The sequence below is a fragment of the Mus musculus genome, chromosome 6 (genome assembly GCF_000001635.26).
Source record: "Mus musculus strain C57BL/6J chromosome 6, GRCm38.p6 C57BL/6J".
Taxonomy (NCBI): Eukaryota; Metazoa; Chordata; class Mammalia; order Rodentia; family Muridae; genus Mus; species Mus musculus.
This window is the reverse complement of record NC_000072.6, coordinates 138,156,870-138,179,273: the sequence shown is the minus strand read 5'-3', so window position 1 is coordinate 138,179,273 and position 22,404 is coordinate 138,156,870. Positions and strand designations below refer to the sequence as shown.

The 22,404-nt window shown below is 41.6% G+C and overlaps 1 long non-coding RNA gene across 3 annotated transcripts; it reads right to left on the bottom strand.

The window, feature by feature from the left end:
* Positions 1–1,519: 1,519 nt before the first annotated feature.
* Gm30213 lies at positions 1,520–12,719 on the bottom strand. Of its 3 annotated transcripts, XR_869528.3 has the most exons (5): positions 12,421–12,719; positions 8,863–8,957; positions 7,763–7,925; positions 5,918–6,122; positions 1,520–1,838 (listed from the first exon to the last, which is right to left on the bottom strand). It is a non-coding gene; the product is annotated as a predicted gene, 30213 (long non-coding RNA). The 3 variants fall into 3 exon arrangements; XR_378080.3 differs by lacking the exon at positions 1,520–1,838 and having other exon boundaries at positions 5,909–6,122; XR_001785399.1 differs by lacking the exon at positions 1,520–1,838 and having other exon boundaries at positions 5,909–6,122; positions 7,763–7,873.
* Positions 12,720–22,404: the final 9,685 nt, after the last annotated feature.

Here is a 22,404-nt window from a genome sequence, read left to right as displayed (position 1 = left end):
CCCCATTAAAAAATGGGGCTCAGAACTGAACAAAGAATTCTCACCTGAGGAATACCGAATGGCAGAGAAGCACCTGAAAAAATGTTCAACATCCTTAATCATCAGGGAAATGCAAATCAAAACAACCCTGAGATTCTACCTCACACCAGTCAGAATGTCTAAGATCAAAAATTCAGGTGACAGCAGATGCTGGCGAGGATGTGGAGAAAGAGGAACACTCCTCCATTGTTGGTGGGATTGCAGGCTTGTACAATCACTCTGGAATTCCGTCTGGCGGTTCCTCAGAAAATTGGACATAGTACTACCGGAGGATCCAGCAATACCTCTCCTGGGCATATATCCAGAAGATGCCCCAACTGGTAAGAAGGACACATGCTCCACTATGTTCATAGCAGCCTTATTTATAATAGCCAGAAGCTGGAAAGAACCCAGATGCCCCTCAACAGAGGAATGGATACAGAAAATGTGGTACATCTACACAATGGAGTACTACTCAGCTATTAAAAAGAATGAATTTATGAAATTCCTAGCCAAATGGATGGACCTGGAGGGCATCATCCTGAGTGAGGTAACACACTCACAAAGGAACTCACACAATATGTACTCACTGATAAGTGGATATTAGCCCAAAACCTAGGATACCCAAGATATAAGATACAATTTCCTAAACACATGAAACTCAAGAAAAATGAAGACTGAAGTGTGGACACTACGCCCCTCCTTAGAAGTGGGAACAAAACACCCTTGGAAGGAGTTACAGAGACAAAGTTTGGAGCTGAGATGAAAGGATGGACCATGTAGAGACTGCCATATCCAGGGATCCACCCCATAATCAGCATCCAAACGCTGACACCATTGCATACACTAGCAAGATTTTATCGAAAGGACCCAAATGTAGCTGTCTCTTGTGAGACTATGCCGGGGCCTAGCAAACACAGAAGTGGATGCTCACAGTCAGCTAATGGATGGATCACAGGGCTCCCAATGGAGGAGCTAGAGAAAGTAGCCAATGAGCTAAAGGGATCTGCAACCCTATAGGTGGATCAACATTATGAACTAACCAGTACCCCGGAGCTCTTGACTCTAGCTGCATATGTATCAAAAGATGGCCTAGTCGGCCATCACTGGAAAGAGAGGCCCATTGGACACGCAAACTTTATATGCCCCAGAACAGGGGAACGCCAGGGCCAAAAGGGGGGAGTGGGCGGGTAGGGGAGTGGGGTTGGGTGGGTATGGGGGACTTTTGGTATAGCATTGGAAATGTAAATGAGCTAAATACCTAATAAAAAATGGAAAGAAAAAAAAAAACAAAATCCCAGAAAAAAAAAAAGTTTTTATGTGAATGTTCAGCCACACCTGATCCCCAACGCAAGCTTCTAACCGTGCTATAAAGTGTTTGTGATAAAAATCTCTATCTCCATCTCTATCTATCTCTTCTCCATCTCATATCTATTTTCTTTCTTTCCCTTCTTTCTGTATCTCTTTCTTTCTATCTATCATCCAGTAGCTAACAGTTGACAATAACCCCCTTGCTAGTAGTGGAGTTTGATGCCCAACTCCCCCCTCCATGCTGGAATTCAGTCTGACTTGGGTTTGTATAGGTTTGTGCATGATGATGTCACAATGTGAGTTTGGACATGCAGCTGCCCTGCTGTATCTAAACGATGCTGTTTCCTTGGATGGCCTCTACCCCATCACATCTGGCTCTTTTATCCTCCTCTTCCATGGAGATCCTTAACTCTTGGGAGGCAGAAGTATGGGATATTTGATCCATTTAGGGAAGTGCTTTACTCTCGGTACCTTGAGCAGTTAAGCATCTCTGTGTAAACCGTTGTACACTGAAAGTAAAATATTGTAATTTGATACTTTTATTTTTCAGCTTTCTTAAGTAAATATTTTAGTCTGTAGGTTTCTTATATAAATATTTAAGTCTAAAAATATAGCTTTAGTTGATACTACAAGCTCCAGAGTTTAAAGTCCTTATTATCATTCAATTAAAATGTTTTAAACCTTCATTACAATCTCTTCTTTAGACCACAGTAAATGAAGAAGTGTGTTCATTAAATCTTAAACAAATGAAACTGTGTCTCATGTCTTTTCTTGCCTTGATTTTAGTTAAGCACACCGAGACTAGGCTCCATATTATGAAAGATTTCAAACCTTTCACATGTTTACATTTTCTTCATAGACTATTAGATAGCCATTTGAACAAATATGCTTTTTGTGTTTAAAAAGAATATGGGCATTGTAGATCTTGACAGAATATGGCTATAGATGCATATACCAAAGTTTAATGATACTATAAATTATCAGGCTTTTAAATATCATATATAAGATTTACCAACCATGATTGCTGAGTTACCCTATTCTCTTTATAATTTAGTCATTTTGATTGATTTTTGAGGATTGTTTTTCTCCAAACTCAAATGGGTCTCATGCAGTCACCATTGTTGTGTGTATGTTCATTCATGACTGGCTCTGTCCTTGTCTTTAAAAAAATATCTTTATCATTGCTGAGAGCTTTTGAGGAACTTAGAGATATTTTTATCACTCACATCCCCTCACTTCCGTGCATGCTATCTCATCAGTCATCTTATCCTAGATGCTCCTCCTGCTAACTCACTCATCTGACCCTATGATTCCAGATTTCTCCTTAGTTTGGCCTTCTCTCAGATTTTTTATAAAACTTTATATTAGTTTTTAATTTTCTGAAAGTCTTATTTTTGTGCCTTGGTGTCTTTCAACACGTGTGTAAAAGCCTTACCTTCTATACTATCAGATATTGGAATTCCTTTCTTTTTCTTGCCCCTTTTTCACAACTTCTGGATCCCTTGTTCCCTTTCTACCCAGTCTGGGACTGTAGCTCCTGAGATGGTGCCATCCGCATTGAGAGACAGCCTTTCTCCTAAGTTACATATCTCTGGGAATGTCCTCACAAACCTGCAGTTGTGTGTCTCCAAACTCCATCAAACTGACATAGAAGATTGGCCATCACATGATCCTCTGACCTCAACCCGGTGTATCTACAATTATAACCTTAATTTGCCCACACTTCATAATTGCATATGTGGAATTTTTTATAATGTGTGAATTAAAAGACATTATCAATAAAGTAAAAATTAATCCACATATCAAAAGAACGTGCTTACAGATCGCCTATCTCATAAGTGGTAAGTATCCCAAGTGAGTGTCCTCAGTTGCCATCAACAAAACAGCTCCATTCAAAGCAGAAAGGTATGAACAGGCGTTTGCCTGAAGAAGATATCAGAAAGAGCGCCGTTCGTGCAAACACCCACTCAGCCTCAGCACTCAATAGGAAAATGCAAATGGAAGCTGAAGGGAAGAATCCCTTCAGATCAGGAGCTTGGCTGCTGTTGTAAAACAAAGCAGAAAATCACACATGGAGGCCAGGATACGGAGAATCCTGCATTTTTGGTGAGAAGGTGAAATGAAAAGCCATTGTGAAATTTAGCCAGGCGTGTGGGGCATGCCTTTAATCCCAGCACTAGGGAGGCAGAGGCAGGTGGATTTCTGAGTTCAAGGCCAGCCTGGTCTACAAAGTGAGTTCCAGGACAGCCAGGGCTATACAGAGAAAACCCTGTCTAAAAAGAAAGAAAGAAAGAAAGAAAGAAAGAAAGAAAGAAAGAAAGAAAGAAAGAAAGAAAGAAAGAAAGAAAGAAAGAAAGAAAGAAAGAAAGAAAGAAAGAAAGAGAAAAGAAAAGAAAAGAAAAGAAAAGAAAAGAAAAGAAAAGAAAAGAAAAGAAAAGAGAAGAAAAGAGAAGAAAAAAGAAGAAAAGAGAAGAAAAAAGAAAAATAGAAAAGCCATTGTGGAAACTGTGGAATCACCTTTAAAAGTTATAAGTACAATAATCTTGATACATACTTAAAAGAGTTTAAAGCTAGGTTTTGAAAAGAAGACATTTGTAATGAATGTAACATCATTTGCAATAGCTATAATATAGAATTAGTCATTTGGACATTGTTAGGATGAAGAGTCAAAACATAATATAAGCATAAAAAGAGTATTAGTCCACTTTTACAAGGAAGAAAATCCTGATACATACCACAAGACAGGCTCACACCATTGAGAAAATAATGCTAAGTGAAATAAGCCCGTCTCGCTGACAGAAACTAATTTTGTATGCTTCCATTCACATAGAGTACGCAAAATCATGAAGACAAAGTAAAATGGCGCTGGCCAAGAGTTAGAGGAGTATTTTAAAGTAATGTTATTATTTAATGTGCATATAGCCTCAGTTCATTGTTGCTATGAATGTGTGTGTATGTGTGTGTGTGTGTGTGTGTGTGTGTGTGTGTGTGTGTGTGTGTGTGTGTGTGTGTGTATGTAAGACAAGCTCATGTTTCATTCCTATGACTTGTCCACCATCCACTGATATAGTTGATATTGTCTGTCTCGCTGGCTTGGAGCTCACCAAGTACATCTTTCTGCACTCTAACCCTATGCAGTAGGGATTACAAACACCTACTACCATAACCCATTATTTGTTTGTTTTATCTCTTGCTTGCTCTGTTTTCATTTGTTCCTGGTGGACTCTGGGACTGAGTTCAGTTCCACACCTTGTAAGGCAAATACTTCACACACAGAGAAACCTCCTCAACACTGGACGTCCATCTTTTATATTCTGTGCTTTACATTTAAATATAGGAAGTCTCTGCAGACGTGAGTCCTGCTTGTTATTTGTGATGTATATTTTTCTTAGGTAGTTCCCAAAGAAACAGGTGACCAGTTATTACCAGTAAATACTATTTTTACGAATTACTTAACACTTGACATTAAGATGGTGTTTGTGGGACTATATAAATGTATGTATTATTTGTGTGTATGTATATATTCATATTCTAAGAAATATATATACATGTGCATGTACATAGTCCTATTATTCATGTATATATTCATATATATTCATATCATCTATATTCTATACATTCACATATATATTCTATAAGGAATCTCTGTCCCCAGAGGCTCCCTGAGACTAAACAACCAATCAAAGAAAACACATGGTGGGACTCGTGTCTCTAGCTGCATATGTAGCAGAGGATGGCCTAGTCCATCATCAATGGGGGGAGAGGCCCTTCGTCTTGTGAAGGTTCTATGCCCCAGTGTAGGAGAATGCCAAGGCCAGGAAGCAGGAGTGGGTGGGTTGGAGAGCAGGTGGGGGGGATTAGGGGATTTTCAGAGAGGAAACTAGGAAAGGGGATAACATTTGAAATGTAAATAAAGAAAATATCTAATTAAAAAAATCATTGCAACTATGATAGCTACACCTGTAAGGAACAAATGCCGTCTCTACCAGAGCAAGGAAGCTAAGTGGAGGGTCACTTTAGCTATGACTAGCCTGAAAAAAACAAGAGCACTTTTGTGGAATTCTGGAATTTTGACTTCAGGGCTGTTGAGCTGTATAAGCCAACATACTTATAGTCTTGGTTTAAGACAACAAACCCACAGTATCAGGGGTGGGGCATGTAGTTTATTCTTTTCTTATGACAATTTTCTGAATTAGAAATTGTCTCAAGAACACAAGTGTCACTTGTCCAGCCCTCGCCACACTGCTGTTTCGGGGCGCTGTGTACTTGCATTGGAGACAACTCACTTAATAAATCATTACTGGAGCATACAGTGTTGATTCAGTGACTAAGCAAAGCTTTTCTTTCTAATTTTGCAGAGTACAAAACCTCTTGCACTAACTCTACAGTGAGAGCAGGTTGCTGGGCACGCCAGCTCACAGTCTATCACCCAGGTGTCACTATAGCTAATTATTAAAATGGATCCAACTGTATGGCACCTTTTATCTTTTTAAGAATGCAGAGTGATGTTTAAAAGATTCACTTACTTTCCTCCAGAAGGGCCAGAAATTGAAAAACAAAATCTCATTTCTCAACTGTGGATGCTTACCATAATTGCTTCTTTACTATTGAAAGTAATATTGGCCAAATAAACAGTGACCCAGCAGAAGGACCAGGCCTGGCCTGGAGCAGAGGCTACAGAGCACACATCTGAGTTCCAAGCTGTCTTCAAGCTCCTCTGGTTCCTCACTGGTCAGTGGTTGTTCTTCAAAGATGTCGAATCAGCCTAGGTTGGCACCACTCGAAGTGTGACTCTGTAACAAAACGAAGAGCAAACTTGTAAGTAGACATTTAATACTTTGTAAGATGCCATGTCTGGGTCATTAACGTTTGAATTTCAAGGACCCCAGCAAGCTCCTGCCAATACTTGGTTATTGTTGGTTGTATTGGGAAGATGTGACACTTTTAGAAGGTGGAGCCTCATTAGAGGACACTGGGGTAGGCCATGAGAGTTCATAATTCTAGCTCCACTTCGTGACCTCTCTCCCTATGATTTCTGAAGGCAGATGTCATGTGCGCAACCACCTCACACATATACCATCATGCTTCCTCCAACCCAATCAGCTGAACAAACCCCAAATTACAACCCAAGTAAACCCTAATTCCTTTAAGTTGCTTCCTGTCAGGTCACAGCAAAAAGAGAAGTAAGCCATGCAAAAACCTACGAGCAGAGTTAGTGGACAGGGTTAATTAATAAGGAAAGCTGTTGAGAGAGAATTCAAACTCCCGTGCTGAAGTGCAAGTGGCAGAAATTCTGGTTATGAGCAAACCATTTATTGACCTGCAAGATATCAGAGTAGAAGTAAGACTCTGCAGTAATAACTCAGTAAAATATGTACCCTACACACATGATATCCTGAGTTCAGTTCCCAGCAAACACACACAAAGCCTGCTATGGTTGTATACTCTCATTACCCCAGAGCTGGGGAGATAAATATAAAACAGACAGGTCCCCAGCCTAACCAGTGGGTCTCAGGTCCCAGTGAGCAACTCTGCAAACCAAGGAGGATGGCTCCAGAGGAACAATACCAGGAGTTGAGCTCTGGCATCCACATTCAGCAGCACGCACACACACACACACACACACACACACACACACACACACACACCTGCATACAGACACCTGCACACACACCCTGGTATATACAAACCTAGTTATGCATGCTAGATGGTTTTATACACTTTGGGCTGGGGAAGTTAGCGGGTGAAAGTTGGAAAGTTTCCCTGACCTCTGTAAGAGTGTCCTGACTTCTGCATCACATCACAAGGCCTTGTCCTTTACAGGCATGCACGAGGACTACGTGACAGTGGCAGGTCCCAGCTTGGATAACATCCCAATGTAAACTGCTTCTCAGAGCTGGCAGAGCACTTTCTTCTATCCAGCAGAGCAGAAATAACTTGCCCTGTGCATAGCACTGATGTCCAAAAGAAAAGCCACAGAGGGACATCTAGTGGCAGTGGGAAGTCACCAATCTGTTTCAAAAGAGTTGGGGAATTTCTGCGCTGCTCACTGTCCGAGTGATGTAGATGCATTTCTTGAACTTTGCCACACACACTCCAGCGCATGTGTCTCTGCATTTGAAGGCTGGCAAATGCCGGAGGAAAACAGAGTCAACTTCCTGGCCCAAGAAGCCTTGTCTCCCACGCCACTGAATAGCCAAGCAAGGCAGAGAGTAAGGGCAGAAGGCAGAACTTCCAGATCTGTGTGCTGAGAAGAGGATTCGTGCAGAGCGCCCTCACTGTACACGCACCTATGCTTATCCTCTTGCTAGTAAGCTACATACAGACATGGAATTCGTGAGCGCCAAAGCTCCAAAACGCACCGCACATTTTAAAAGCAAACACCCACCCCCCACCCCCACCCCACACCCCCACCCCCACCCCACATCCTGACCTCAGGATCAGCATCCTGGAAACTTTCATAAACGTGACTGTCAGACTTTGCAGCAGCAATCAAGGCCCAATGAAAGTAGTCACCCGGGGTTCAGGCTTCTGCTGGACTTTGCTGGAGAAATGGAAGCTGCTTTAGATCCTGTTGCAGCAGCCTGAACTTGGCTCTTTCACAGGAAGACAGATGGAAAGTAAGTCTAAATTAACTATAGAATTCATGATCGATGTTGTTTAAGAATAGTAGTGAGAGTCTCTAACTCTATCTCAGTGCTTTCTTTACGTGTCATGAGATCAAACAATGTATCACAATTCATGTACCTAAAGAGAGAGGTTTTTAACATTTATTACATTCTCTCTCTCTCTCTCTCTCTCTCTCTCTCTCTCTCTCTTTCTCTCTCATGTCTGTCAGTCTGTCTGATTGTATCTCTCTGTGTGTGTGTGTGTCCACCACAGGATCGATGTGAAGGTCGGAAGAGAACTTGTATGAGACAATTCTCCCCTTTTTACCATTTAGGTCTCAGGGATAGAAGCCAGGCCATCAGACTTCGCTGCAAGCACGTTTACCTGCTCCGCCATTTTTCCAGACCCCCCATAGGGGGAGTTTTAAGGCATTTCTAATTGATGTAATCTCAAGTCTCCCACTCCAGAGCTCCAACACTAGCTCTACTTTACTGACATAAGAAAGTTCTTCACTTTGTGCCCTCCTGCCGATTAGCTCTGTCCTCATCTTTGCCATTCACTACTTCGGGTCTTACTGCAGGGTACACTACCCAGTACATTCTACTCTTTGAAGTTCTTCTCTTCACTGTGAACTGGAATTGAAGAAGAAGCTGCCCCTGTAGAGGCTTGTCTGAAGTCCCCATGTTCAATTACTCTTCTGACTTCTGTTTCTCTGAGAAGCGGTAGCTCATTTCTATTTCTCTGGCCACAGCTATGATTATACCTAATTTTATTCCAAGTCCAGGGCTGGGGAAACCCATGGCCAATTCTCTCAGTATATTTAGGTCCTGGGTCAATCTCCATCTTCACCCCAACCTGTTGCCTCCCTGGTCTCTACCTGTATTAGCCACCTCCACCCACAATCTCCCTTCAAAAAGGTTATACCTCAATGCAGATGGCTAGGGCAGCCCTTGATCTTCCTCTGACACTGGCTGTGTCATGAATCCCCTAAAGATCATCCTTGGTCCTCAGAGAAGCATCTGTGAAGAGAACAAAGAAGGGCATGCTTGTGACCTTCAGACCTGCCCTCCCAAACCAGCCTTGTGCTGTTACTATATTCTGGCCATCCTCATATCTGGGTTCTGTATTAGTGACTTTCCCCTTTTTATAATAAATACTCAACAAAAATAGTTAAAGAAGACAGATCTCATTAGGGTGTGTGAGTTGGGAGAGTACATGGTCCATTATAGAGAGAAGGCATCAGGAGCCTGAGAATGCTGGTAATGCTGCAAGTGCAGTCAGGAAGCAAATGAAGGACTATGTATCCTAATGCTTGGGTTATTTTCCTCAGTTATATTGGGTCAAAAACCCATCCTATAAGCCAGGCATGGTGGTGTGCGCCTTTAATCCCAGCACTTGGGAGGCAGAGGCAGGTGGATCTCTGAGTTCAAGGCCAGTCTGGTCAACAAAGTGAGTTCCAGGACAGCCAGGGCTATACAGAAAAACCCTGTCTCAAAAAACCAAAAAAAAAAAAAAAAAAAAAAAACATCCTATGGATGTTGCCCCCATATTCATGGTGTGTCTTCTTCCTTCTATGCCTCTCTGTTGATCTCTTCTCTTAAGATCTACCACTGAATTTACAGCCTGCCCCAGTCTCTTCTGCAAATCTCTAGTCACATCTTCTAAAATACTTGCTCTGTACAACCTCACATACATAGATCCCAGGAATTTCAATGGCAAGCACTTTATCAGCTGAGCACTCCTGTGTTTTATAAATTAAGTACTTATGTACCTCCTATGCCCATCGCTAGGACTTGTGAACTTTTGATTCTCAAAGTTCATAGTCTGTCTCCCTTGCCTTTGAGTTATTAGTCTTGGTGCATAACATTAATGATAAATAAATAAATACCCAGAGGATTTCTAGACAGACATTATATTATTAGATAAATGTGTTTCGAAGATATGATCTCTGTTATTCATGTGGAAGCACACAGAACATTATATACTACAGTATCCACCCCATATGACCTCTACAAACTTGAAGAAACAACAGAGGCATGGAAAAGTGTGAAGCTTCTTCGCTATGCAGAGAAATGCTAATCACTAGTACCAGCTGAAACCAACCCAGGATGAGAGGAAAACCTTCCTCTGTGGGATAAGAAATGTTTCATACATATTGGTTTAGCAGGTTTAGATAAATCATAAATTTAAAGAAGTCGCTTGCTTTTCCCTCCTATGTCTTTTTTCCAGAACATTTCAAGCATGAATAAGAAGCAGAAGACTCCTCCACTGGGGACCCTGAGCTCACTCCAGTGGTTGGTTGCAAGCTTCTGCCTCTGTCTTTGTCAGGCTCTGGTAGAGTCTCTCAGGAGATAGTCATATCAGGCTTCCATCAGCAAGCACTTACTGGCATCAGCAATAATGTCCGGGTATGGTAGCTATATATGACAATGTTAATAGGCCAGACCCCTCAGGGCTCCCGGGAACTGGACCACCAACCAAAGAGCAAACCATGGCGCTGGCCAAATATGTGGTAGAGGAGGGTCTCGTTGGTCGTCAGTGGGAGGAGAGGTCCTTGGGCCTGAGGTATTTCTATCCCCCTGTGTAGGGGAATGTCAGGATGGGAGGATGGGAGAGGGAGAGTGGGGGAGAGCACCCTCACAGAGGCAGGGGGAGGAGGGATGGGGTAGGAGCATCCCGAAGAGGAGACCTGGAAAGGGGAAAACATTTGAAATGTAAATAAAGAAAATATCCAATCAATAAGAAGCAAACGGAGGAGGAGGAGGAGCAGGAGGAAGAAGAGGAGGAGACTTTTCTCCCTGTGCAGATCACTCAGGGTCAGCAAGGAAGAACCCATGCACATCCTCACTGCCTTAACGCTCAGACTCGGTTCTAGGGTGCTCATACCTTAAATGAGCTCTAAGCATTCCAGGGAACCTTGTAAAGTTAGACCTCCTGCAGCTTAGGATATAGGTCAGTTGTGCTATGGAGGTGCTCAGCTGGAAGCACTGGGGTAAACTGTCAAGACCACATTAACCAGTTGTGGTGCTGGCCTATACTCAGTTGGTGGAGGCAGGAGGATTATGAGTTCAAGGTCAGCATTGGCTGTAGCCACAGTATAAGTTCACCCTGAGTTACTTGAGACATTGCCTAACAAACAAAATCAGGTGCTAGAGAGATGGCTTAGCTTTCTGCATGCTGGGTAACAAGCCAAACATCTTTCTTGTGTCTATGACCCCAGTTTTGAAAGGGGTAGAAACAGGAGGATTGTTAGTGCTTGCTGTCCGCAGCCTCATAGAGTGTAGGAAGAGAAAGAGATTGAGAGAGAGAGAGAGAGAGAGAGAGAGAGAGAGAGAGAGAGAGAGAGAGAAACCCTGCCTCAAAGGCACAGACAGAGAGTGACAGAGGAAACTTGGTTCCTTCTTGTGCACAGGCATGCACACCTCTCCTACACTTACATAAAATACTGAAGTAATTAATATCAAATTTTCAATACCAGTTCATGAATTTTCATAGTTTTGTTTTGGAATTAGAATTCAAAGAATATTCATACTTTGTCTCATTTTTTTCCTCTAGAGGATTTTTTCTGTACACCCCTCTCTCTCCCTGTCTTCTCTCCACAATCTTTCCTTGAAGACTTGAACTCCTTTCCTGGGCAGTTTTTCTCGGTCTGATCTTCTTTGACTTCATGGCACTTTGCCCCACTTGGATCTCCTATAAATCTCACATTCAAAATTAGAGACTTCAGCAGACAACCACCAGTCTGGTGCCCGAGAACCAGGCAGGGAGCAAGTCAGATATGACCTCTGCCCTGCGCCATCTGGCAGGGGCGGGGCACAGCACTCCTGAGATGACCTCAGACATCCACAAGTCCCACGGGACACTAAAATGAACAAGTAAGGGGTGGAGAGATAAAAGAGAAAGAGAATCAGAAGGGTGTGTGCACAATGAAGAGAGAAAGAACAGGAAAATGGAGGTTGGTGAGGAACAGCTGGATGTGAGTAGCTGATGTTGTCACCTGGGAGCATGGCGAGGTCCTTGCCCATGCTGCTACACAGGAACATGTCTAGATGGCCCTGCAGCAGCATGTTACCACCAAGATCCAGGCAGACATCCCTGGTCTGGGGTACCACCATGTTGATGTTTGAGAGCTGTGCAGAACTGGCACCACCCCTAGACTGGGCATCATGGGAGATCTGGTGCCAAAGGTGTGCAAGCAGGAGAGCCATCTGCTCCTCCCCAGGTGCAGTTCTGAGGAAAGCAGGCTGCACCTAGCCTAGCACACACAGCCGAGCTGGCCCTGGTTGTAGGGGTTGAAGATGAGCCAGTCTGAGAGTGTGAGCGTGCATGGGAGAGGTAGCCCTGTACTCATCTGCTGTGTGGATACAGAGGGAAGGTGAGGGAGAGAATCATGCCACTCCTCTTGCCACTACCCACCTGCAGCAGTCAAGAAAGCTGACCACAGGGGATCTGGAGAGCAGGAGAGCTGTCCCTTCTCCTCACCTTTTGCAGCACTCAGAGTGGGACCTGCACTTGTGCAGCATAGTAGAGCTGGTCCTGATGTCAGGGGATGGAGGCAGGGTGGGGCAGGTGAGAGAGCTGTTCATGAGAGCAGGAGATCTGGTCCAAACCCTGGACTGCTGCAGCACTCCGGAGAGCAGACCCTACCTTACTTGAGCAGCTCTGCTCTGGTAGGCACAGATCCAAAGTTGCAGGACCTCCATGACCTAGGGAAACAACAAGATGTCTGAGAGGTCCCAGTGAGGGTCTGCTATTGATAGAGTAGCAGAACCTAGAGGTCTCAAACCAGATCAGTGACTTGTCCCAATGAACATTTGCAAGCAGAGAAGTGGGTGAAATGGTATACTGTGGGACACACTGATATACTACAGCTTCCACAATGATTTTTTTTCTTTTTTGGGGGGGTGGGGGTAGGGAGGTTACAAAGAGACAGGGAAATGAGTGGGATTGGGAAGCACGATGTGAAATTCACATAGAATCAATAAAAAGTTAAATAAAACAATTAGAGACTTCGGGAGAGTTTTCCTGGCCTTTTATCCACATAGTTTTATGGATGATATTGTGTGAGTCTCTCCGGAATAAATAACTTCTGGCTGTCTTATGTTAACAGCCATTGATAATCTTTGCTTAAATCCATTACCTCATTAGGTGTTGAAAAGATAAATTATTTCTTCAATTATTAGCTGCTTTGCTTCTAAAAAGAAACATTTCCCTCTCAACAGCTATTGGTCAAGTTGGGGTGTAGTTTATATAGGAAAAGTAGGATAGATTCTTGGAGGGTTTTCAAAAAAGTTAAGATCTCCAACAGTCTTCAAAAAAGTCTGTGTATCTTTTTAGATGTCTAGATACATAGCTATATATGTATATGTGTGTAATTGTAGGTATGTGCATATATAGTGTATATATGTGTTTCTACATACATATATAACATGCATGTATAACACATATTATATAGATAACCATATATATAATGTTTTAAGGTCTTCGTCATATGACAGTTTATTGGCATGGAGCCTATATATTTTATGTTCCTCAGATTTCTGTTCTGAAAATATTTTAAAGAGTTGCAGTTCTTTGCTGCAGTAAATGGCACCCCAATAAATATTATTTGCAATCATTTTCATATTTTTTTCCTAGCTCTTTCTAGGAGGTAAATACACTACCACCACACACACACAGCACACACCACTACCACTCTCACACACTCACACACACACACAACACAGACACAAAGACACACAGACAGACATACTACACACACACACACTCACACACACATAATGCACATGACTACCACTTAGACACACACACTATCTCACACATACACATACCACAGACACACAGCACACACCACTACCACTCTCACACACTCACACACACACACTCACACACACACACACATGCACACACACACACAAGCACATCAGTTCAGACTAATGTCAAACTTAGGAATTTTGATTCCTTTTATTTTACCTATTCAAGTCCACTTCTATAACCCATTTATGCCCTGCCTCAAATTCTGATTTTAGTAACTCTAGTTTAATTACTTTTTTCTTTTAGTCTACATTACATATTCTAGTCTCAAAATGATTTTGCCTCAACTGTTGTTGATATTCTTCCTATTATGTTGTTGTTTTCCAAATGAAACGTGTTATTTTAAAGTCACCTGGGACAGGTTCTTGATGGTCATTATGTCACCAGCAGTGCTCTCAATGAAGTCTTCTTTCTTTAACTTTCCTGGTTGTATATGAAAGGCTATCTGTATTGTAGTTAATTACTATGTAACACTATTTAATTACTATGTAACTTCAGAAAGTCATAGCTCCCAAAGGGGACATTAAGAACTCACTTTGTTTCTCGTCCCTAATGTAAGCATGCACACACACATGCATCAGGATCATCTTGTATCCTTAATAATAACTTCATTGTAGAGATACTAGCATAGACAAAGTCTTCTCCTTGTTATGGTCTCATAATAATACAATGTGCACGTCCTCAGATTTCTGTCCTGAGAATATTTTAAAGAGTTGCAGTGCTTTGCTTCAGTAAATGGCACCCTAATAAATATTATTTGCAATCATTTTCATAGTTTTTCCAGTATTTCATTCTGGGATAAGTCCCTAAAAGCAGCAATCATGTCATTTTTTTTTCTACTTAGAACTCCATCTCAGACTCTGATCCGAATTCTAGCTGTAATGGTTACTGACTTTGTTTTGAGTAGAGGAATCTGGGGTGGGTTGTTGAATTAATGGATTCAGAACCTGTTTCTGTGGCAGAGCTGTGAGAAGACCTGAGGCCCCAAATGGAATCACATATCACGTTTCCTTTAAAAAGCAGTAAGATAAACTCATCAAAGAAACTAGGCCCAGGTTTTCTGACGTCATCACAATGACTGCATTGAACGTGACAGGCATAAGACCATCATTATGGGCCAGTCTTAAATTAGTTGTAGATAGTGTAAGCTCTTTCTGAGCACCTGCTTGGTGTCATTTCGTCCTAGTGTGCTCTGTTCTGTTGACATTAAGACCTGCCATAGGATGTGATCGAACGTTAGTACTTTAAACTATCATTTATGAAAAAGGTGTGATTTGATTGCTTTCCATGGGAGGTGTCATGATTTCTACATATTTACTATGAGCAAAAGGACGGCATTAACTGAAACTTCAGCTTCCATCAGAGGAACCGCATCCTGGCATGAAAACTCAACCACCAGGGGGAGCAAACCAAAGTTCAGACACTGGTGAGAAACCCATGGCCATGAAGAAAGTAAATGGTGTCTCATTGCTTATGTGTGTGTGCTTGTGTGTGCTTGTGTGTGCTTGTGTGCATGTGTGCTTGTGTGCGTGTGTGAGTGTGTGTGTGTGTGTGAGTGTGTGCGTGCGTGTGTGTGTGTGTGTGTGTGTGTGTGTGTGTGTACACGCACACACTACAGGACAACCTTGGATCCCATTCCCAAGGAAGCAATGGTTTTATTTGTTGGCCCAATGCTTGTCAAGTAGGCTAGGCTGGCTGACTACTGAGTCCCAGGGATCTGCCTGTTTCCACCTCCCCAGTGCTTGGACTACAAGTGTGCACCACCATACCCAGATTTGTTGAAATGTGTGTTGTAAGGGATAACATTTATGCAAACACTTTGAACCATCTCATCTCCCCTGCCTGGAATCTCTCTCTCTCTTTTTAAAAAAATTAGACAAATGCTTAGGCATCATGACATAGTCTAACATCTTTCCACACTACATAATGTATGATATAGAACAGAAACAAATAATTTGAGTTAAAATAGAGGAAAATGTATATATAAATAACGTGTTTATTTTTAGTAGCACAGAAAATCATACAGTCAAATTTTGGTGGCAAGCGGCTTTAAAAACTGAGTTATCTCACTGGCCCTGAAGATCCATTTTTAGTACAGTATACATTTAGCACTCATCAAAGTACTACAGATAAACAGGAATCCCTAGGCCTCTGTCGTTCCTAGCTAGTAGCTGGTAGCTTCTTGCCTGAGTGCTTTCATTTCATTATAGCTGAAAATTTAGAGGCACTTTGTTATGTGACTGAGGCCACATACCAGGAACAAGGGGAGATCTCAAGTGCAGTTGGATGAGAAATTTGGAACGGAGACTATGGTAGTCAAGCAAGAGAGACTGTAACTCCCTGAAGAACACAATGTGGCAGAAAGAGAGCAGAATTCCTCAAGAACAGGAACTATGAAAATCACATTTCCCCCTAAATTATCACAATAGCGATTCTTTCCTTTACCCTAGATACATGCCCCACTTTGCAAGGTCATAAAATAAATGGCTTCAAGTTCTATACTTGAAGTCACTCTTATTTTGGGGGTGCAGGGTCTTTTCTATTACTGTAATTGCTTTGATTAAATCTTAGGGCAAGTTAGTAGGTGCCAAATAACTAGAAAACTCACTATCCTATTAGTGTCTTAAGGGAATTGTGAGGGTCATAGGTCGACATGTGTTGTAAAAAGCCCAAATAAACATTTCAGACTTTACGAGTCAAGAGACAGAAAACAGTGTGTCACAAAAGCAGTGTGTCACAAATGGACCCAGAAAACAAAAGGACTAATGGCTACAATGGCACGGTGTGCTTCTAAGTGTAACGATAATAATGCTGCCCCCCCTTCCTTTCTTCTCTCCTTGCATTCTTTCTTTCTCTTTTATTTTATCAAGACTCTGTCTCACTCATTTTATACGCCTGGCTACCTTGAAACTCACTGTGTAGATGAAGCTGCCCTGGAAGTAGTTAATCTGCCTCCTTCTCCTCCTCCTCATCTTCTTCCTCCTCCTCCTCCTCCTCCTCCTCTTCTTTCTTCTCCTTCTCCTTCTTCTTCTTCCTCCTCTTCCTCTTTTTCCTCTTCCTTTTCTCTTCTTCCTCCTCCTTCTACGCTCATTCTTCCCTCTCTTCTCTTCTTCCTCTCTCTCTCTCTCTCTCTCTCTCTCTCTCTCTCTCTCTCTCTCATTCTCAATTTATATCTACTGATAATAAAATGGAAACTTTAATTCTATGGATATAACTCTGCCTAATCTTGGTTCATTGTTAATGCCCTCAGACACTAAACTGCTTACAAATGTTCATTAGTGAAATACCTTTTTACCATGTGGTCTCTACCAAAGCATGCCAGGGCAGATTTAACCAACAGAATATCATGAATTGGTTTCCTCCAGAGGACCCCATTACAGTTTGATTTCAGTTATTTCAATGGTCTCTTTTGACTTCTTTACAAATGTATCTAATTCCATCTCTTCAGTGATGTACACAAGACATACATCACATGGGAGATTATTAGTAGTTTCATGAAGAATTAAGCATTTCCTTCTATTATGTGTCTTGAGATTTTGGCCTAGAGGACTCTAATTCTCAGGATCATGATTTTAGGAACCCAGAATGAATAGAGCAAGTAATTTACTTCTGGCCATTCTGGCTGTCCCATCCCAACACTACTACCTATCAGTGATTGGCCTAGTCAAGTGATAGTATACTCCCATTTGAAGAAAAACAATAAGAGTAAATCTTAAAATGGGGAGAACTCAATATTTATTTAATGTTTGGGAGTGTTCATGTTGTTTTAGTGACATGACATTAGTGACTCAGAGAAAATTAATTTAAGCATTATTATTATTATTCTAAGACATGAAACCCACAAAATGCTCTTTAGCTCACCAATTGTCTTTGACCCTGTTAATGAGGTTATGGGCTTTCTACCATAATTACTCCCGCATGTTGGTGCTCACAGTCTGTCACTAGAAATGAGTAGAACACCTGCCTCCAGAACAAATAGTGTTTTCAGTCGTAGATTCTTTCAATCATCTACTTCACTGTCTTCATTTTAAATGTGAAATACTGAAAAGAGATTGAGGGAGCCTCATCTGGCATTAAGGTTGGTTGGTGAGGAAGACATCATTAGAATAAATTCTTGGATCCAACCTCTAAATACGATGTTACAAAGGACAAGGTATCCAGGAAAAGGTGCTCTCCCATTAGCTATTATGCTTGTAGATTGAATAACACAGAAATTTAATGTAGCATTTGTTTTCATGGTTAATATAAGTCATGAACTACCATTTCAGCAAACACCAACATGGTCAGTCACATTTAGGTGAGTAACGTTCTCTGATCTACAATAACTATACCAATAGTAAAGAGCATTAAATTTTATGAAGTGCTTGGTTTGGGAGCAGGGTGTAGATTATAATTTCAAGAGAACAGACGGGGGCACAGTTTGGGGACCAACTTGGTTATAGAGGCGATAAGGCTATCCAAATATTTGTTCTTATCCCATCTGTCTTCCTAAGGCGACATGCTGCAAATGAGAGGGAGAAGGCCAAATTCATATGCTCACATTTTTCAAGCTTAGTTGTAACCATTGTTATCACATTGAGCCTACCATGGGTTACAGCTAATCTGACAAAATGACGACTGACACATTAGAGCAAAGGCTGCTTTCAGAGCATGAAGTTTTAAATTTAGATAGTGCTCCTACTATGTCTGGGTTGAACTTCATCATGGCATTGTAACCCACACAGAGTGGGCGGGAACGATTTTTCCTGTCAATCATTCCTCCATGCATACCTACCCTGTGTCTTGTGATGCTGAGGTTGCTCTCACTTGGGGATTTGAGTTTCAGCACTTTGATTCTAAGGTCAATTGTCTGGCATGTGACTTGCTTTGTCTATCTGTATGATGAACAGATGTTTTCCTGGAAGGCAACCATAGGATTCTGTTTCCTCCCTTGTTTCTTTGTCATGGACATGATGATGTCTAGGCCAGACAACTGGGTAAACTTGTTCTATGAATGATCAGATAATAAATATGCCTGTTTTGTGTCCTGTGGAGTTTTCTGTTACAGAAGTTTACTTCATTCTGCCACTATGGCAAAAAAGTAGTTTGAGAAAATACTAAAACAAGTAAACATAGCTGTGCTCCAAGAACACTCTGTTTCCAAATGCCATCAATAGCTAGATTTAGCCCAGAAGCCAGAGTTTACCAAGCTCTGTCATGGAGGATGAAATACAATGTAGCACTGAATTGGCTCCAGGACTTTTTCTTGAGATCTTTCTGGATCAGCTCATTTTGGCTTTAACTGATTCCCAAAATGTGGATGTGCCCTGACATCCAAAAGTTCCTGACAAGTAACTTATAAATGACACAGGAGCTGATTCATCCAAGGCCCCTCAACCCTACAGAGGCCTTGGTGAAAGCCACTGCTGTGTACCAATCTACCACTAACACAGCAGGTCATGTGCCAATACGTTTAGAGTTAGAGATAGGGCTCAAAAAGCAGTCAAACACCTTGACAATATCTTAGGCTCAATAAAGTCTCAGGACCATGACTGACATAAAGGCACAATTCTATTCACATTCCAAACTATTTCAATAATTAATGTTTGGTGGGAGTGGATGTTTGATTTTTCAAGACAGAATTTCTCTATATAGTTCCTGTCCTAGAACTCACTCTGTAAATCAGATTAGCCCCAAACTCACAGAGATCGACCTATTTCAATCTCCCAAGTGCTGGGATTAAAGATGTGTGCTACCACTTCCTGGTCTTAATACTTTTCTTATTTAGAGTTTTTAATATTTGTTGTGTGTGTATGTGTGTATGTCCATGTTTGACACTTGTGTGCATGTGTGGCAGTCACAGGAAAACCTGGAGTCTGTTTTCTCCTCTTATTACATGAGTTCCAGGGAGTGGGCTCAGGCCATCAGCCGTACTGGAAGGTGCCTAAACCTGCTGAGCCATCTCGCCAGCCCAACAGTTTTCTTAACTGCAGGTGGTTTATCTTGTTCATATACAGATGGAGATGTGTACAGTTTAAGCTTAATGATGTAGAATTTTAGGCATCTTCATACTCTGCGTTAATTTTCCTCTTAACTTTTAATCATTAAAATCATGTGGCCTTGGAATAAATATGCCAGGAATATTTTCCCAAAGTCACTATTGTCAGTCTCTTGGTGATGTTCCAGAGTCTGTATTGTCCTGTTTTGTATTTTCCTAAAGTCCAGTGAACTGGAATAATGGCTCACTCGCTCACACACACACAGTCTCAATCTCTCCATTTTTACAGCTCACACTTTATGCAGGGCTGTCAGGGTTTTCTGAATTAAATGTGACTCGGGGCCTGCATTTGCTGACTGAGGAGGCTCACGGGTCCTATAGCTCATCCACCGTCTTCCACTTGAGCTGCCACAGATGAGAGATTGGTGCCAACTTCAACCCAACATCGACCCTTCCCAGTAGTCTGCCTTCAACAACTCCTCCTTGTCAAATCCAACAGTTTACATGGGATTTACAGTGAATCAAGGACCCTGAAAGGCACACGGGCAGCAGTAATGCTTTTCCTCATAGCAGGAACACCTATCAATGTCCCACAGGGCTGACATTTCAGGCAGGCAGGGGGGAGATGATCAGAGGATTTTTTTGTGTTGCTCTTTCTAAATGGATTGTTGGAGACTCCCAAGGCAAGGGGCTAAAAGTCAGTGTGATACAGCTATGCAACATCCCCCAAAAACACTTATTAAATTATTAATTATAAAGTAGAGCCCTTGGATGAATTGCTCACAGAAGCAAAACAAGACCCCCTAGGACTGGTCCCCTGGGTGCAAGAGGGGGCCAGAAACTCCTCTTCTGCTTGCTGCCTAGAGAAACTTCTAGATATAGAATCAGGAGAATGTTTGATCATGGCTGTAGTTCTTAGTAGTTCTTTGGAGTTTTAGAGGTTTCTCTAATGACAGGGCCCAGAAGTTGTTCAATTATACTTTGCCAGATGACTAGACAACCAAACACAGATAAGATACTGGTTTTCTGGTCATCAAGACCTAGGAAGTCTCCTCTGTGCACATCACAGTATCAGGAAAGAAGGGAGACAGGGGTTAGGGTCCAAATATTCTCTTCAAGGGATACCCACAAAAACTTACATTCCTCCACTAGCGCCCTCTTCCCAAAGGTTCTAGCACCTCACCAGTACCTGCTTCCTGGTGTTTAGATGCTTTTACACATGAACTTTTCAGGGGAACTCTTGATTGGCAATATAGCATCCTTCCTAGGTATATATTAAATTTTAATGTAAACTGCGTGGTCCCTTCGGTTCTCACCACAGGTTAGAGTCATCAACAACAAATGTAAACAAAATAATGTCATTTGGCTGGGCAGGAATTCCTTGAGGCAGGAAAGGCAAGATCAGTAAAAATCCACACATACCCCATACATCCTCCTTCCTGATAAAAGCAGTTTCACAAACAAATCTCTCAACACTTAACAGCTGTAGAAGAATTTTAATCCAGCAACCTGGCTGCTCTGGCAAGGGATTGCATCCAAAGACCTAAGTCTGTGTGATCAGGCTGGAATGCAGAAACAACACACATCTTTCATCCCTTTGGCTGGAAAACACACACATACACAAACACACACCCTTAGTATATATACTTTTGAAGTAAAATTTTGTAGAAGGAAGCAGCCATGTTTGAAAGTGGCATTGAATTGAGGGGCAGACAAAGTGATGAAGCAGAGAAAGATTTGACAGAATAAGTCATAGATAGAATACACCTAACTATTTAAGAGCTGTATAGGGAGAGAGTCAGTGAGTTGGGAGTCATAGAAATGAGAACAGTAAAGTTGAGTTCATTCCTGAGTTCACGTAGGTCAGGGCAGGCCATCAAAGGCAGTTAAAGGCAGAGAATAAGAAGGAGCCAGTTTAGAACAAATTGCCAGAGTTAGTTTGAGGCCAAGCAAATCAATTTATTGAGAAGCTGAGGGAAGCCAGATTGAATTAGTCAGCTTGGAGAGGAGGTTGACTGAAAATGGCTGAGTTGAAACAGCTAGAATACAGAAAGATTTATTAAGGGTAAGCTTATTTAGCAGTAATACTCCAAGACAAAAATTGCATATGGAGAATAAATGTTTCTTTTACATACAGCTTCTCCTGTGAATTGAAAATTTAGTTAGAAACTATTCTGAACTGACATGCCACTATTACTTAAATTTTGAACCTAAAATACGTAATATTAAGCACTTTATCTCTCTTTAAGTGGGTTCTACATTTATACATAGTTTTCAGATCTCAAAATGTATAAAATTTAAATATCCCCTTTTCCTATTATCTACAAATGAATATTAAATATTGCAAACTACTTCACTGAAGAAACATCTAGGTTAGGAAAAAATAGCCTGGTGTCTGCAACCTACATTCCCATGGTCTAAAAACACAACCTGAGGAATGGCCAAATCATAGGAGACAAGATGTTAAAAAACAAACAAACAAACAAAAAAAAGCAGTAAATCAACATGAAAGGTGTGGAGAGATTTGCTATTCAGTTGTTCAACCTTTCCATAGATTGTGTTGCTGATGTCATTGTTGTTGTTGTTGAAAAATAGTAAAATTAAAACCAAATGTGGTCTGGACAGATGGCTCAGCAGGTAAGAGCACATACTGCCCTTCCAGAGTACTTGAGGTC